Raw genomic sequence first — 16121 nt, 5'->3', positions numbered from 1 at the left:
TCTCCGATGAACTTTTCTATACGAAAAGTCATCTCCGATGAACTTTTCTATACGAAAAGTCATCTCCGATGAACTTTTCTATACGAAAAGTCATCTCCGATGAACTTTTCTATACGAAAAGTCATCTCCGATGAACTTTTCTATACGAAAAGTCATCACCGATGAACTTTTCTATACGAAAAGTCATCACCGATGAACTTTTCTATACGAAAAGTCATCACCGATGAACTTTTCTATACGAAAAGTCATCACCGATGAACTTTTCTATACGAAAAGTCATCACCGATGAACTTTTCTATACGAAAAGTCATCACCGATGAACTTTTCTATACGAAAAGTCATCACCGATGAACTTTTCTATACGAAAAGTCATCACCGATGAACTTTTCTATACGAAAAGTCATCACCGATGAACTTTTCTATACGAAAAGTCATCACCGATGAACTTTTCTATACGAAAAGTCATCACCGATGAACTTTTCTATACGAAAAGTCATCACCGATGAACTTTTCTATACGAAAAGTCATCACCGATGAACTTTTCTATATGAAAAGTCATCACCGATGAACTTTTCTATACGAAAAGTCATCACCGATGAACTTTTCTATACGAAAAGTCATCACCGATGAACTTTTCTATACGAAAAGTCAGCACCGATGAACTTTTCTATACGAAAAGTCATCACCGATGACCGATGAACTTTTCTATACGAAAAGTCATCACCGATGAACTTTTCTATACGAAAAGTCATCACCGATGACCGATGAACTTTTCTATACGAAAAGTCATCACCGATGAACTTTTCTATACGAAAAGTCATCACCGATGACCGATGAACTTTTCTATACGAAAAGTCATCTCCGATGAACTTTTCTATACGAAAAGTCATCTCCGATGAACTTTTCTATACGAAAAGTCATCTCCGATGAACTTTTCTATACGAAAAGTCATCTCCGATGAACTTTTCTATACGAAAAGTCATCTCCGATGAACTTTTCTATACGAAAAGTCATCTCCGATGAACTTTTCTATACGAAAAGTCATCTCCGATGAACTTTTCTATACGAAAAGTCATCTCCGATGAACTTTTCTATACGAAAAGTCATCTCCGATGAACTTTTCTATACGAAAAGTCATCTCCGATGAACTTTTCTATACGAAAAGTCATCTCCGATGAACTTTTCTATACGAAAAGTCATCTCCGATGAACTTTTCTATACGAAAAGTCATCTCCGATGAACTTTTCTATACGAAAAGTCATCTCCGATGAACTTTTCTATACGAAAAGTCATCTCCGATGAACTTTTCTATACGAAAAGTCATCACCGATGGTCTTTTCTATACGAAAAGTCATCACCGATGAACTTTTCTATACGAAAAGTCATCACCGATGAACTTTTCTATACGAAAAGTCATCACCGATGGTCTTTTCTATACGAAAAGTCATCACCGATGAACTTTTCTATACGAAAAGTCATCACCGATGAACTTTTCTATACGAAAAGTCATCACCGATGAACTTTTCTATACGAAAAGTCATCACCGATGAACTTTTCTATACGAAAAGTCATCACCGATGAACTTTTCTATACGAAAAGTCATCACCGATGAACTTTTCTATACGAAAAGTCATCACCGATGAACTTTTCTATACGAAAAGTCATCACCGATGAACTTTTCTATACGAAAAGTCATCACCGATGAACTTTTCTATACGAAAAGTCATCACCGATGAACTTTTCTATACGAAAAGTCATCACCGATGAACTTTTCTATACGAAAAGTCATCTCCGATGAACTTTTCTATACGAAAAGTCATGAACCGATGAACTTTTCTATACGAAAAGTCATGAACCGATGAACTTTTCTATACGAAAAGTCATGAACCGATGAACTTTTCTATACGAAAAGTCATGAACCGATGAACTTTTCTATACGAAAAGTCATGAACCGATGAACTTTTCTATACGAAAAGTCATGAACCGATGAACTTTTCTATACGAAAAGTCATGAACCGATGAACTTTTCTATACGAAAAGTCATGAACCGATAAACTTTTCTATACGAAAAGTCATGAACCGATGAACTTTTCTATACGAAAAGTCATGAACCGATGAACTTTTCTATACGAAAAGTCATGAACCGATGAACTTTTCTATACGAAAAGTCATGAACCGATGAACTTTTCTATACGAAAAGTCATGAACCGATGAACTTTTCTATACGAAAAGTCATCACCGATGAACTTTTCTATACGAAAAGTCATGAACCGATGAACTTTTCTATACGAAAAGTCATCACCGATGAACTTTTCTATACGAAAAGTCATCACCGATGAACTTTTCTATACGAAAAGTCATCACCGATGAACTTTTCTATACGAAAAGTCATCACCGATGAACTTTTCTATACGAAAAGTCATCACCGATGAACTTTTCTATACGAAAAGTCATCACCGATGAACTTTTCTATACGAAAAGTCATCACCGATGAACTTTTCTATACGAAAAGTCATCACCGATGAACTTTTCTATACGAAAAGTCATCACCGATGAACTTTTCTATACGAAAAGTCATCACCGATGAACTTTTCTATACGAAAAGTCATCACCGATGAACTTTTCTATACGAAAAGTCATCACCGATGAACTTTTCTATACGAAAAGTCATCACCGATGAACTTTTCTATACGAAAAGTCATCACCGATGAACTTTTCTATACGAAAAGTCATCACCGATGAACTTTTCTATACGAAAAGTCATCACCGATGAACTTTTTTATACGAAAAGTCATCACCGATGAACTTTTTTATACGAAAAGTCATCTCCGATGAACTTTTCTATATGCGAAAGATCGCCACCGATGAACTTTTCTATGCGAAAATTCATCTCTTTTCTATACGAAATGTCATCACCGATGAATTATTTTCTACACGAAAAGTTATCACCGATGATCTTATCTATACGAAAAGTCGTCACGGATGAACTTATCTATACGAAAAGTCATCACCGATGAACTTATCTATACGAAAAGTCATCACGGATGAACTTATCTATACGAAAAGTCATCACCGATTAACTTTTCTATACGAAAAGTCATCTCCGATGAACTTTTCTATACGAAAAGTCATCTCCGATGAACTTTTCTATACGAAAAGTCATCTTTGATGAACTTTTCTATACGAAAAGTCATCTCCGATGAACTTTTCTATACGAAAAGTCATCTCCGATGAACTTTTCTATACGAAAAGTCATCTCCGATGAACTTTTCTATACGAAAAGTCATCTCCGATGAACTATTCTATACGAAAAGTCATCTCCGATGAACTTTTCTATACGAAAAGTCATCTCCGATGAACTTTTCTATACGAAAAGTCATCTCCGATGAACTTTTCTATACGAAAAGTCATCTCCGATGAACTTTTCTATACGAAAAGTCATCTCCGATGAACTTTTCTATACGAAAAGTCATCTCCGATGAACTTTTCTATACGAAAAGTCATCTCCGATGAACTTTTCTATACGAAAAGTCATCTCCGATGAACTTTTCTATACGGACTTTTCTATACGAAAAGTCATCATCTCCGATGAACTTTTCTATTTCTATTCGAAAAGTCATCTCCGATGAACTTTTCTACTTCTATTCGAAAAGTCATCTCCGATGAACTTTTCTATACGAAAAGTCATCACCGATGAACTTTTCCATACGAAAAGTCATCACCGATGAACTTTTCCATACGAAAAGTCATCGCCGATGAACTTTTCCATACGAAAAGTCATGACCGATGAACTTTTCTATACGAAAAGTCATCACCGGTGAACTTTTCTATACGAAAATTCCTCACCGATGAACTTTTCTATACGAAAAGTCATGACCGATGAACTTTTCTATACGAAAAGTCATCTCCGATGAACTTTTCTATACGAAAAGTCATCTCCGATGAACTTTTCTATACGAAAAGTCATCTCCGATGAACTTTTCTATACGAAAAGTCATCTCCGATGAACTTTTCTATACGAAAAGTCATCTCCGATGAACTTTTCTATACGAAAAGTCATCTCCGATGAACTTTTCTATACGAAAAGTCATCTCCGATGAACTTTTCTATACGAAAAGTCATCTCCGATGAACATTTCTATACGAAAAGTCATCTCCGATGAACTTTTCTATACGAAAAGTCATCTCCGATGAACTTTTCTATACGAAAAGTCATCTCCGATGAACTTTTCTATACGAAAAGTCATCACCGATGAACTTTTCTATACGAAAAGTCATCACCGATGAACTTTTCTATACGAAAAGTCATCACCGATGAACTTTTCTATACGAAAAGTCATCACCGATGAACTTTTCTATACGAAAAGTCATCACCGATGAACTTTTCTATACGAAAAGTCATCACCGATGAACTTTTCTATACGAAAAGTCATCACCGATGAACTTTTCTATACGAAAAGTCATCACCGATGAACTTTTCTATACGAAAAGTCATCTTTGATGAATTTTTCTATACGAAAAGTCATCTCCGATGAACTTTTCTATACGAAAAGTCATCTCCGATGAACTTTTCTATACGAAAAGTCATCTCCGATGAACTTTTCTATACGAAAAGTCATCTCCGATGAACTTTTCTATACGAAAAGTCATCTCCGATGAACTTTTCTATACGAAAAGTCATCTCCGATGAACATTTCTATACGAAAAGTCATCTCCGATGAACATTTCTATACGAAAAGTCATCTCCGATGAACATTTCTATACGAAAAGTCATCTCCGATGAACATTTCTATACGAAAAGTCATCTCCGATGAACATTTCTATACGAAAAGTCATCTCCGATGAACATTTCTGTACGAAAAGTCAACTCCGATGAACATTTCTATACGAAAAGTCATCTCCGATGAACATTTCTATACGAAAAGTCATCTCCGATGAACATTTCTATACGAAAAGTCATCTCCGATGAACATTTCTATACGAAAAGTCATCTCCGATGAACTTTTCTATACCAAAAGTCATCATCTCCGATGAACTTTTCTATACGAAAAATCATCATCTCCGATGAACTTTTCTATACGAAAAATCATCATCTCCGATGAACTTTTCTATACGAAAAGTCATCATCTCCGATGAACTTTTCTATACGAAAAGTCATCATCTCCGATGAACTTTTCTATACGAAAAGTCATCACCGATGATCTTTTCTATACGAAAAGTCATCACCGATGATCTTTTCTATACGAAAAGTCATCACCGATGATCTTTTCTATACGAAAAGTCATCACCGATGATCTTTTCTATACGAAAAGTCATCACCGATGATCTTTTCTATACGAAAAGTCATCACCGATGATCTTTTCTATACGAAAAGTCATCACCGATGATCTTTTCTATACGAAAAGTCATCACCGATGATCTTTTCTATACGAAAAGTCATCACCGATGATCTTTTCTATACGAAAAGTCATCTCCGATGATCTTTTCTATACGAAAAGTCATCTCCGATGAACTTTTCCATACGAAAAGTCACCTCCGATAAACTTTTCTATACGAAAAGTCACCTGGGATGAAATTTTCTGTAGGAAAAGTCATCACCGATGAACTTTTCTATACGAAAAGTCATCATCTCCGATGAACTTTTCTATACGAAACCGGAAGTTTTCTATAGAATAATTATATCCAATGAACTTTTTTTGAGGAAAATTAATCTCGGATGAAAGACATCTGCGCTGAACTTTTATAGGAAACAACCATCTGTAATAAAAAATTTGTGTATATTTCCCCCCAAAGCTAACCACTGTGTTATAAATCTCATAGAGAACACCAACAAACATTCTTAACGACAATGGAATGGAAGATGAGATTCCGAAAAAAGCTTAAACAAACACATTTGGATGCATATACAAGAAGAAAGCAAGCAGCTTAGCCGAATGAATAGATGGACGGATGATGATACGCGGCGAACAAGTAGCACTGGTCGTAACAGAAAAACAACAGTCGATTACGATGGATAGCTGATAGATGGTTAGTTGTATGGATTCTCTCGTTCAAGCAAACATCCTTAAGCATTTTGCCACTTCGTAGGATATTCATATGTGAGTGAGCATTCAATAGACATGGCGCGGCAACAATAACAACGATTTTTGTTTTTGTGTTTGCAGTTGTAAATGGCGAGCGGCACAATGCTTTGAACTGTTGGGCATTAAACAGTTGTTGTTTGTTGTTTTTTTAATGCAAGCGAAGAATCGGCACAAAAAAACAATATTTTCTCTTGTTTAAGATCAAGTGAAGGAGGTCCAGGGTGGGGAGCTAACATGAGGCAAAAGCCAAAAAGGATAACAGCAGCAGCAGTACCAGCATCTAACGATAGCTTTTCTTCTAACCTATGGAAGGATGCAGGCAAACGCGCAAAATAGTTGCACCGCATCAGTTACGATTTGACTGTGTTCGCACAGCCAGCTAACGCGGCATTTAATCTTTGGTGAAAATAAGAGAATAAGAGTAACGTAAGCGGATGCAAAAAATAAATAAATAAAAATTTAAAAAAGATTTAAAACCGAGATTTTTTTTTTTAAATAATAAAAAAATAAAAAACAAAGCGTGAAGTGTCGAAAAAATAAAATTAATATTTTTAATAATTTGCAAATGGGTCTTAATTTATCACATCCTTTGTTGAAGCAGACCCCTCCTTGATTTTTAATTTCCAAAAACAAAAAAAGTAGGCCTTTCCCATTACATAATCTAATATAGCCGGGATAACAAACAATAAAACACAAAAGATAAATCAGCCTCTAAACTCCCAAGGAATTAAAGGCTGTGGCGGCAAGCAACAACAACAAAAACAACAACAATACGACAGCATCAATATTTAAATACAGGTCGTGCTGGTGCAAAGGATGGATGTTTGCCCAAAGTCAATGAAACCGAACCAATCCGCAGCAATACAGACATAGTTTTTTTGTTTTTCTCAAACAGTAAACGGGCGTGTGTTGAAAGCTTTTTTGCTTGTGTTTGCTCTTCATCTCTGGCAAAGAAGGACTCACTGCCTTACTGAAGATAGCAGTAGTGTAGCAAACGAAGTGTCTGTGTGTGTGTGTAAGTGCGTGCTTGTGAATATTATGCTTTACTATTTACTTTACTGAGCTTCACGAACTGTTTTTTGGAGGGAAAATCCATAATTAATTGTTAGAAGTAGAAAGTTAAGCCACTTTTATTTTGTTGTTGCACCTAACTTAGCTGTCCCAGTTGATCTCTTCAAACTTGAGATGAAATAAAGAAACGTATAAACAACAACAACAACTAAGAAGAAGGACCAACCCTTTTTTTGACATTTAACGCCATCAACCAGCCACACCACAGGCTGACCTAAAAAAAACTTGAAGTGAAATAAAATTAAAACAAAAACCAAAAAAATAAAATTAAAAGGCAAAACCGAAAAGTCGTACGCACAGGGACGTAGTCATAGGACCAGAAAGGGCGGGGATTGTGGGGAACGTGGGCTGCTGAAACCATAATGAAATAGGATCCCTGAATTGCAGTTCCGTTTGAAAATCTTGAAAATATTTAAACTTGAAAGGAATCGCTATATCTACTCAGGCGAGTATATTCATGTATTGTAGCAGTTTTGCGGACCTGCAAACTTATGTCATGGCAATATTGATACTTACTTAGATGGCTTTTATACTAAACGGAACTTTTTATACCCGCAGCATTTATGCTAACACTTTCATACGGCAAAATATGCCTCAGCGAAATAACGGTTTTACACCCCAAGTATGTTAGGACAAAACCCGTTTCAGACAATTTGGAGTCGATTTGGCAATGTTCGTCCGTCTGTCTGTCACGATAACTCTCGAACGTATGAACCGCCCAACTTAGTTTAAGTTCGAATATGAGCCATATCGGTCCACTCCTTTAGGTACCTCCCCCACAAAAGTTCAAAAATATTCGGAAAATTTGTGAGCACGATAACTCTTGAAAGGAATAACCGATTTAGTCAATACTTTTCATATCGTGAAATTTACAATATGGGCTCTATCGGTCCACGCCTTCGGGTACCTCCCGCACAAAATTTCGGAAAAGTTCAGTTTAGGACCTGCTCTCGAATCGCTTTGATTTTTGTTGTACCAACTTGTATTCGCTGCCCCCATTACGAAGGTACAACTTTTATCAGGGGGCAAGTCCATACTTCCTGAGAAAATAACCCGAAGGGTAAAAAAGGGGACACCATGTGTAGTGGTTGAAGCACACGATAACTCTCGAACGGATGAGTCTATTTGGTGCAAAATTTAACCTTCGTAATATTTCGTCCAAAGTTTGTTTAAGTTCGAACTGCCCCCACAAAAGTTCGAAAATGTTCGGAAATTTGTTCGGAAGGGAATAACCGATTTGGTTAATGCTGTGCACATCGTGAAATTTCTGCCATACATAGATGAGGTTCCAATATGGACTCTATTGCTCCACTCCTTCGGATACCTTCCACAGAAAATTTCGGAAAAGTTCAGTTTAGGACCTGCTCTCGAATCGCTTTGATTTTTGATGTAACAATTCGTATTCGCTGTCCCCATTGCGACGGTACACGTTTTTTTCAGGGGCAAGTCCATACTTCCTGAGCAAATAGCCCGAAAGCTGTAAAAACCTCTATGGCACCATATGTAGTGGTTGGAGCGCACGATAACTCTCGAACTGATCTGCCGGTTCGGTCCAAAATTTGGTCATTGTAATATTTTGTTCAAACTTAGTTAATGTTGGAAGATGAGCCTTATCGGTCCATTCCTTTAGGTACCTCCAATCACAAAAGTTCAAAACTTTTCACTAAAACAGTGCGCACGATAACTCTCGAAGGCAGTAAACAATTTGGTCCATACTTTGCAGGTCGTAATATTTCTACGAGACATAAATCAAGTTCGAATATGGACCTTCAGGTACCTCCCACACAACATTTCGGAAAAGTTCAGTTTAGGACCTGCTCTCGAATCGCTTTGATTTTTGTTGTAACACCTTGTATTCGCTGCCCCCATTACGAGGGTACAACTTTGATCAGGGGCAAGTCCACACTTCCTGAGAAAATAGGCCGAAAGGTGTAAAAATCCTCTATGGCACCATAAGAAGTTATTGGAGCGCACGATAACTCTCGAAGGGATCTGCCGATTTGGTCCAAAATTTGATTATCGTAATATTTTGTTCAAATTTCGATTATGTCCGAATATGAGCCATATTTCTAACGCTGGGGAGAATTAAGACCCTTGAGGCGTGTTTGCTATGGGCGTCAAAAACGAAATCGGTATTCAGTAGCGGGGTCACCCTTCCCCTTTTTCCAGACTTCGGGAACAATGTGAGTGGCTAAAGACAGGTTGAGAACTTTTATGAGATACTCGACTCCCGGCTCAGCTGTTTCAGCATTACCATGGATATTCCATTGTGGGCCAAAGCTTTGGTTGATTTAGCATTCCTGATGACATTCGTAAGTTCATCCATTGTAAACTGTGGTGGTTGATCCCCGGCAAGAAGCGATCTGATGCGACGTAGTACTCTTCGCCCTGTCACTCCCGAGATGCTCGACAAAGTGTCCATTAAAATAACTTGCGCGCCTCTTCGGATCAGTCAGCGTAACGTCGCCAAACGTGGCTTAGGTCCTATCTTCCTTCTTTCCAGTGATCGGGAGTGATTTAACCGTTGTCCACAATTGACTTATTCTCCGGCTTGAATGTTGCAACTCTTCAGATAATTTAACCACTTGTTCCGTTTATGTTCACCGACCAACCTGTTAACTTACATTGTCAACTTCCTGATTCTAGGGTCACTGGGGTTGGCACAACGAAGCTCATCACGCTCATTTGCTAATCCCGTCGCCTCTGCTGGGAAGTTTGGTCTAACTTCGGGTGCAGTCATGATGTCTCGGAACGTCCTTTCTGCTACCCGAACATCAGAAGGGTTTGCTGGGTAGATCTCTGAAGCGGTGATTAGTGAACTCTTTGAAACTAGGCAAATTAGCTCTCCCATGATTGATGAAAGTGCAGCGTTCAGAGGTGATGAAATCGGGCGGACTGCTGATTGAACCAATTATGGGAAGATGGTCCCTTCCAAGAGAGATGACGGGTTTCCAGTTGACGTCATTTGTCAGACCAGGTGACATGATGGTTATGTCTCTGTGACACTCTGCGCTAATTTTGGTAGGGGCGTCCAAAATGACCGTGCAATGTGCTCAGTCAGCACTATACGCCTCTGGTCATTTCCGAGGACCGAATGCCACAACTCATGATGAACATTAAAGTCTCCCAAGACCAGACGGATATGATCTTCCAAAAGCGGGCCAATGCAAGTTATACGGCGAGATGTATACGTGAAGCAACTCTACCTCGGCAGGTCCACACCTGGCTGCTACCCCCATACATTCCATGTACGGTCGTTAGAGCTAAGCTCAAGTCTTTATTATATTTCCTCGATCTTAGCTCAGAGTCTATTGGAATTGAATTGCAACAAGTAAACAAGTATTAGTCGGCTTTGCCGACACAGATATACCCTCAGTCTATGTGAATTGAAACTTTCATCTACGGACAGATCGTATGTATTTAGGGTCTTTTCAGAATTTTGAGGCCCTTTTTGGACATTTGAACTTGCCGACAAAAATCTGGATTAGGATTTAATTTCAAAAGATAAGGTACTTAAAGGAATGGACCGACATAGTCCATTATGGAAGTGGATCTTATTTAGAGAGTCATATATTTTCGATAGATATCCAGTATGCCAGGAAGTATGGACTTGTCCATGGAAAATATAATATCGCTATAAACAGGACCACATCGAACAGCATCGTTAAACATTTCCAAAGGATCTTCGAACACACCCTAAACTGCACTTAGACACAAATGTTGAACTTTTGTGGGGAGGTACCTTAAGAAGAGGACCGATAAGTTTGAACCAGATTGATTGCCCCTTTCTAGAGTTATCGTGCATACCATTTTAGTGGCATTTTTTTAATATTTTGGGAAGTATCGGAAGTTGTGAACCGGTATTGCTCACCTGATACTGAAGTTTGGACCAACAAAAATGAGTTCCAGCCACTACATATGGTGCTATTGGTGCTTTTAGACCTTTCAGGCTGTTTTCTCAAGTAGTATTGACTTGCCCCTAAAAAACTTTCACCGTTATTGAGGCAGAGAATGCAAGTTGCTGCAACAAAAATCAAAGTGATTCGAGTGCAGGTCTTTAAATGAACTTATCCGAAATTTTGTGTGATAGGTTCCCGACGGAGTGGACAAATATAGTCCATATTCGAATCTGATATATATCTGGTAAATCTATTAGGGTGTGTAAAGTATGGACCAAATCGGTTACTCCCTTCACGAATTATCGTGCGCACAATTTTTCCGAACATTTTTGTGGGGGAGGTACCTGAAAGAGTGGGCCCATATGGCTTATCTTCGAACTTAAATTAAGTTTGGACAAAATATTACGAAGGCCAAACTTTGGATCGAATCGGCAGATCCAACCACTACACATGGTGTCATATGTTTTTTTTTACACCTTTCAGACCGTTTTATACCCTCAGCCTTTAGGCTAGAAAGTGTATATTCACTTTGATACGACCAAAAATGTGCCTCATGGAAATAACGGGTTTAGACCCCAAGTATGTTTGGACGAAATTCATTTCAGACAATTTGGAGTCGATTTAGCCATGCCCGCCCGTTTGTCTGTCTGTCTGGTTGGTGCGAACGATAACTCTCGAACGGATCAACCGATTCAAACCAAATTTTGGATATCATAATATTTTGTCCAAACTTAGTTTAAGTTCGAAGATGGGCCATATCGGTCCACTCCTTCGGGTACCTTCCCCACAAAAGTTCAAAATTTTTCTGTAAAATGGTGTGAACTATAACTCTCGAAAGGAGCAATCGATTTGGTCCAAACTTTGCACATCGTATTATTCCTTCCAAATATATATCGGGTTCGAATATGGACTATATCGGTCCACTCCTTCGGGTACCTCCCACACAAAATTCGGATAAAGTGAAGTTTAAGAGCTTCCTCAGACCGTTTTCATTTTTTTCAGTAGCTTGTCCTTGCGCAAATCCATACTTACTGAGATATTGTCCTGAAAGCTCCAAAAAATCCTGACGGCACCAACCAAAAAGGCAAATAATAATTATACCACAACCATCCCGGACGGGACGAGGGAGACTTCTCTCATATTAATGAGTGCACCCCGCTTCATATTAGCTCAATGATATGGGTCCTACTGTTTATCGCCGAGTCCGAACGGCGTGTCCTACGACACCACTTGTAGAGATGTTTTACATGGGGTATTTTGCCATCGTTGAAAATTTGATGTTGCCTGGCCGGAGAATCGAACCCACTACCTTCAGCGTGCAGGGCGGGTGAGCATACCGTTGCACCACGGTGGCACACAAAATGGCAAATACGCAAGATAATTCGCGCAGGAAGTTTCTGATAGGTGCAGACTTTGCACATCGTATTATTTCATCCAGTCATGTATTAGGTTGGAATATGGAGTGTATCGGTCCACTCCTTCAAGTACCTCCCACACAAAATTCGGTTAAAGTGAAGTTTAAGAGCTCCTCTCGGATCCTTTTGAAATGTTTTTCAGTAAGTTTTTCTTTCGGCTTTCTCTACGACGGTACAATTTGTTTCATGCGCAAGGCCATACTTCCTGAGATATTATTCGGATAAAGTGAAGTTTAAGAGCTCCTCTCGGATCGTTTTGAATTTTTTTTCAGTAAGTTTTCCTTGCGGCTTCCTCTACGACGGTACAATTTGTTTCATGCGCAAGGTCATACTTCCTGACATATTGGCCTAAAAGCTCCAAGAAACCTTGACGGCACCAACCAAAATTTCAAATCCGCAAGATAATTCTCGATGAGTGTATATCTCCGTCAGCACAGCTGACTGATACTTTCTCACTTGTCTCATGAAATATGGACTTGCCCCTGATGAAACTTATACCGTAGTAAGGGGGACAGTGAATACAAGTTTTTACAACAAAAATCAAAGCGATTCGGGAGCAGGCCCTATACTGAACTTTTCCAAATTTTTTTGTGGGAGGTATCCGAAGGATTGGACCGATTAAGTACGTATTGGATCCTTATCTACGCCTAGGAAAATTTCACGATGTGCAAAGTATTGAAAAAATAGGTTACTTCCTTCAAGAGTTATCGTGCACACAAATTTTCCGAACATTTACGAACTTTTGTGGAGGAGGTACCCAAGGGAGTGGACCGACATGGCCCATCTTTGAACTTAAAGTAAGATTAGGCAAAATATTACCAATGCCAAATTTTGGACCAAATCAGTTAATCAGTTCGCGAGCTGCGCTCCAGCCAGCCATACAAACAGATAGACGGACGGACGGACATGGCTAAAGCAACTCCAAATTGTCTGAAACGGATTTCGTCAAAACATAGTTGGGGTCTAAAACCATTATTTTGATGAGGCACATTTTGACCGTATGAAAGTGTATATACCCTCTTTAGCATTAATGCTGAGGGCATAAAAATGATGCAGAGGAAAATTTTGGCTGCTTCGTAAGTAGCAGAAAATCATAAATTTAAAATTAATATTTTACAGACGTCAGGAGTACAAGATTTGTATTGAGGGAAAACCGACCACATTGGGGTTCATTTCTTTTGTTTATATTATACGCGTTAAATAAATATTTCCCCAATTTTGTAAGGAACGAATGCCACTAATTCCCAACAAGAAACCTACGTCGCTGATTCCCTACAAAACAAACAACCTGCCTGCTCTATTCAAACTAACCCCACACGACCTACCTAACCCTAACCCATTCACTTTTGAGAAAATAGCGACGACAATAATAACAACAATCAATGGCTTTCCTTGACATCGTCGCCAACAACGTTGCCGTTTGTCGTCGTCGACAACGTCGTAAACATTATTGTTGTTGATGTTGTTTGTTATGAACAGAAGAAGAAGAACAAGAAGATGACAATGGAAATGCGATGCGATGTGATGCGCTGAGGTCCAATGCATTGCAGCAATATGACTGACTGCCTAGGACGGACTATTTCAATTGCCCATATATCTGCATAGGAAAACACGTTTAAACACACACAATTGAAATGTATTCCATTGCTATTGTTGTTACTACTTTGTTTTGTTGTACATACGCATGTATGGTTTATCCTTTTAATGTAATTATTATTGTCCTTTGTTTGTTGGCTGTTTGTCCGTTGGCCCGCTCCTATAAAAAATGTTTAACATTTATTTCAACTAAACATCAAACTATCATCAATGTTAAGCAGATTTGCCTTATGTTTTGTTTTCTTTCATTGTTGCTGGTGTTTTTGCCGCTACTGCTTGTCCTGCTGACATCGCCTTTGTTGTTATTATTAAACATTCAACGAAGGACATACATAATATATAATAAACGAGCTCACACACATAAAAGGCACTCCCATGTAACCTATTTCCTAATGCCATTCAAAAAAAAAAAAATACAGAAACAGTAGCTGCAGCAACAACAGCAACAAAAAACCACACATTTTCACATACACGAGTGGTGGTGGTGCTAAAGCTTAGCACAGTGGTATAATTGGTGATGAGAAAAGGCTTAGAGGCAGTTTCATCATATACATATTAGAAGAGATAGTAAAAGGATAATAAAGATTTTAGCAGTTTAATAGAGAGGGAGTGTGTGTGCGAGTCTTTGTGAGTTTTATGGTGTTGTGGTAGTTCATTCTCGTTGCAGCCACTTCAGCCCCTCGGCAAGAGGAAGCAGACTTGTTGGCTCGGTTCGGCAGAAGGTTGTAAGATATAGGATCATGTGTGATCACCCATTATTCGCAGTCTCCGGGTCGACATAATAAGCGATCGAATGTCACTATTTCTTATTCATCTTCGCATAAACTGCAGTAGGCAGCAGTATCATATCTTTCCCATTTTCAGGATATTGATGTTATTCCGCAATGATCCGTGATTATTCCCACCGTTAGTTTCAGGACACAATTCTTCATGGGTACTTACTTACTTACTTAGCTGGCTTGTTGTGTTTATGGCGGTGCCGAGGTAGACGAATTCCTTTACTACCTCAATATTGTAGATACCAACATTCACAGTTGGCGTGAGATATGTGGACGTATTACGAGTCGATACCATCAACTTGGTTTTATCGCCGTTTACTGCCTGACCGACATTTGCAGATTCCCTTCGACTTTTGCAAAGATATCAGTTACTTCCTTAACCGATCGACCCATGATGACAATGTCGTCGGCAAGCGACATATGACTGTTTGTATATGTATATTGGTCAACTTTTTTGGCATTCCCATCTCGTATAACATTTTCCAGCAGAATGATGAATAAATCACATGAGAGGCTGTCTCCTTGTCTGTCTACCAAACTCTTCTGAGAGGTTCTTTCCTATTTTAACTGATGACCGAGTATCAGTTAGGGGTCGATCGTCGATAACAATTATCGTTGAGTGGCGTTGCCAGTTGTCAAAATTGAATCACGTATGGCAACTCTCAACTGAAGTTGCGAATCTCAGTTGACGAAGCGGCTGTTTTTCAGCAACCACCAATTTTCAGTTGCAGTGAACATTTTCGAAGAAACAAGAAGTAAAATAGAAGGAAAAATAAACATTTTGTAAACAATTATTGATTCTTTGCATCATTAATTAATTTTGTGTATCAATATGGTGAAAATAACGACAAAGCAGCAGTTCGAAATATTAATTGATAAACTGAGTGAAAATCCAAACTTAGCCCGAGGAGTTCGGGAGTTTTGGTGAAACCAAAGCCAAAGCGGATGAAGCGTGGAGGTCCATTTAGGACAGTTTAAACAGTCATGAACCTCTAACACGAACACCTGAAGAGTGGCAGAGTCTGGATTCACTTTAAAGCAAAGTTGAAAAAGAAAATGCCTCAAAATAAAATAAACTTCAACGACACTGGTGGTGGTCCATCAAAATAAGTGAATTTATCGCCTTTGGAGCGGACAGCAGCAAATCTTTTGCAAATGAATTTGGTGACAAATACAGTAGGTTCAGTTTAAGTACAAATGACGAACATCCTCCATCTATATAGCCAACTACACCAGAGAATTTCGTTTTTGAATAAAAATGTTTTTTATTTTGCCTTTT

Source organism: Musca autumnalis, unplaced genomic scaffold (genome assembly GCF_047663935.1).
Source record: "Musca autumnalis isolate F117 unplaced genomic scaffold, ASM4766393v1 scaffold_4, whole genome shotgun sequence".
NCBI classification, from domain to species: domain Eukaryota; kingdom Metazoa; phylum Arthropoda; class Insecta; order Diptera; family Muscidae; genus Musca; species Musca autumnalis.
The sequence above is the reverse complement of the archived record's forward strand: the minus strand, read 5'-3'. Positions refer to the sequence as shown.